Here is a 3,256-nt window from a genome sequence, read left to right as displayed (position 1 = left end):
GTCCCTGGAGAAGGACCTCATGTTTGGTGATGTGGAGGGTCAGTGAAAAAGAGGAAGGCCTTCAAGGAGATGGAATGGCATGTTGGCAGTGGCAATGAGCTCAAATGCAGAAACAGTTGTGAGGATGGCCTAGGACTTGGCAGTGTTCCGTTCGGTTGTACATAGCATCGCTATGAGTTGGAACTGATTCAAAGGCACCTGACAACAACAACAATAGGAGCATGGCAACCATTCCAAGCACTTGCTAGTCAATGAGGCTGTGGTTCATGAAATAAGGTTCCAATCTCATGGTTTAAATGCAACCTACCACCCTTTTTTTTTTTTTTTTTGTAAGTAGCCCGTGCACATAGGCTTTTATTAGCATGATGGTTGTTAGCTGAATGAAAACAAACATTAGCTTAAAAAAAAAAAGTGTCAAATGGTAGAAAAACATATTTGTGTAAGTATGACACATTTTGAGTCAGAAAAGAAAAAAATGGTCTTATATTTTTGTTTCAACTGCCAACAGAAAGTTAAACAATGAAGGAAAATTGGGAACTTAAAGGTCAAAAAGGGCTTCAAACAATACTCATTATCTTTTAAATTTTTAAATAAAGGAAGTTAGGACAGAAGAAACAAGATAATAGTCTTTTTTTTTTTTTTTTTTTTTTTTTTGATGACTTTCAATGTTTATCTCTTCTGAAAGCAGGAAAGGCATTGTTGTTGTTAAGTGCTGATGAATTGTTTCTGACCCATAGCAACCCTGTATGGGTTTCCAAGGAGCAGCTGGTGAGCTAGAACTGCCAAACTTGTGGTTCAAAAGACATTGCAGTCCAGCACATTAGCCCACAGCACTACACCAGGACTCCATGAAGGGCCTAGAGACCCTTATTGTAAATTATGTATCATCTCCTCTTTGGCTATGAGGCATGTGGTTTTGTTGACTAGACACATCAATGAGTTCAGTTTCTGAGACCAGTCATGTAATAAATTATTTGGATTCTTGGGTCTCTGGAAGTTGATAAATCCTGCCAGCCTGTCTGCTTTAGTGAAGATGGTCTTGTTAACTAGGAAATTGGGGCGAAAGGCCTCTGACTCCTCAACAGAGACAGCCAGAAGCTATGCCATCTTCTTCACTGTTATCCTTGTATAATGTTTGACCATAATTCTAGTATTATGTTCAAAGACTCTGTTCTTCAAGTCTTTCCACCTTTTCTCACCTTCCTTTGTATAGCCAAAAACATCAGTTGCTGGCCTTTCACAAGAACCTTTTCTTAATTCCACTCCATAGTCATCAACAAGTGTGGTCCAAAGCATCAACCCCAATGTGGCAAAAAGCTTGAAAAGATCCTTGTATTTGGGATTTCTTCTAACTTCTTGTCACCGCTTATTCAATGCACCAAAATCTGACTGTTCATTGTCAAAAGAAGCTAGGATCACATAGAGAACAACACTTTTCAGAGCCTGTTGCCTCTTCTCACTTTCTGCCTGTATACGGGAGTGTCATATATTGCCCTGTAGTGCTTACAAATAGACAAGAGCCTATGATGAATCTGGATGAATCATTAAGATGCAATATTTCAACTTTAATTTTTCTGTGTTTTCCTTCTGGAAAAATTTGATATTAATTTTCTTGTTGATAATCTGTGTGCGGATGTAATCCTTCACAGTCATGCAGAGCCTCATCTGCTCCAAATAAACTCCACTTGCTCTTGTAGGTTTCCACCTGGAACTCCTGTAAGATGGAGGCTGCCTCTTTCACATCACCATTTTGTTCTTTGATAGCTGCTAATGTTTAGAGCAAAGACGTCAGCTTGAGGACTAAGGTGTGCCTGACCCAAGTTATAGTATTTTCAAAAACTTTATATGCATGTGAAAGCTAGACAGTGAATAAGGAAGACCATAGAAGAATTGATGCTTTTGAGTTGTGGTGTTGGAGGAGAATACTGAAAGTGCCATGGACTGCCAAAAGAACCAATAGATCCATTTTGGAAGAAGCACAGCCAGAGTGCTCCTTGGAGGCCAAGAGGGCCAAACTTTGTCTTTCATACTTTGGACATATTGTCAGCAGGGATCAGTCACTGGAGAAGGATATCATATTTGGTAAAATGTGGGGGTAAGGGAAAAAGAGGAAGACTCTGAATGAGATGGATTTGGCAAGTGGCAGCATCAATGGACTCAAATGTGGCAACAGCAGTGAGATTGGCCCAGGATCGGGCAGTGTTTCGTTCTGCTGTGCATAAGGTCACTATGGGTCAGTACTGACTCGATGGCCCCTAACAACAACAACAATAATGTTTTAGTCAGTCGACCATGCTTAATTTCAACATAAATCTTTACTTCTATGACCATTCGTAGCGTATCAATTAATCGAAGTTTAGTTGGGAGGTGTGTGATTTCCTCAACACAAGCACACCATTGTTGAACCATTTTTGCAACAGCTTGTTTTAACTGACTCCATCCTTTTTGACAAAAGCATCATATTTTCATTTAATAAATCCCATTCTTTAGCCTCATAGCACATCATCACTACTGCCACTAAGATACAGGATGTAGACACCATATCAGAAGCTGTAGGGGTCTGTTTCTCCAAAGAGAGAAGGGTTTCAATGACTTTTTGAAGTCTTCCTTCCTTGGCCAGCGTCTCGTACTCTGGCAGGGGCTGATCCACAGCAGCTCTCTAGTCCACTTCCATCTTGACAACGCATCCATCAGCCTCCATTCACTATGGTTTCTGCCTGAGTGTCCCTTGACATCCCCCCGTTTCAGCCACCGCTCGTCCCTACATATCTTTTAAAATGCATTTTTATTGCAGCAAAGCCATGCCTATTTCTTTCTGTACTGCCTATAGCAGTTTTGTACAGCAGTGGCAGAGCTGAGTAATTGAAACAAAGACTGTTATGTTCTGCAAAGCCTAAATTATTTACTATGTGGCTCCTTATGAGGAAAGTGTGCTGATTTGAAAAAAAAAGGACAATTCTGATTTCAAGATGAAATATAATTTTAGCTCTCTTTCTCTTGTCAGGATCCATTTTCTCCCTATTTTCAGAATTCAGCATGGTTCCAGTTGATAATAGACACTTCCAATAAGAAATACCTTTCTAAGAGATACTCTCAGTGGAATTTATTTTACAACAAGTATGGGAGGGCTAAGCTACAGAATAATTTCCATCATGGATAAACCCATATTCTTTCGTGTGCCTCTGCAATTTCCCAGAGTGAAATTAAGTTCTTTGCAACTTACTGTGAAAGATTCTTCAAAGTATTTTTTATAAGA

At 39.7% G+C, this 3,256-nt stretch overlaps 1 pseudogene; it reads right to left on the bottom strand.

Annotated features, from left to right (window-relative positions):
* Window positions 1-867: 867 nt before the first annotated feature.
* On the bottom strand, window positions 868-2,689 carry LOC102816953 (annotated as a pseudogene).
* Window positions 2,690-3,256: the final 567 nt, after the last annotated feature.

Source organism: Chrysochloris asiatica, unplaced genomic scaffold (genome assembly GCF_000296735.1).
Source record: "Chrysochloris asiatica unplaced genomic scaffold, ChrAsi1.0 scaffold00025, whole genome shotgun sequence".
Taxonomy (NCBI): Eukaryota; Metazoa; Chordata; class Mammalia; order Afrosoricida; family Chrysochloridae; genus Chrysochloris; species Chrysochloris asiatica.
This window is presented reverse-complemented; position numbering and strand designations above follow the sequence as displayed.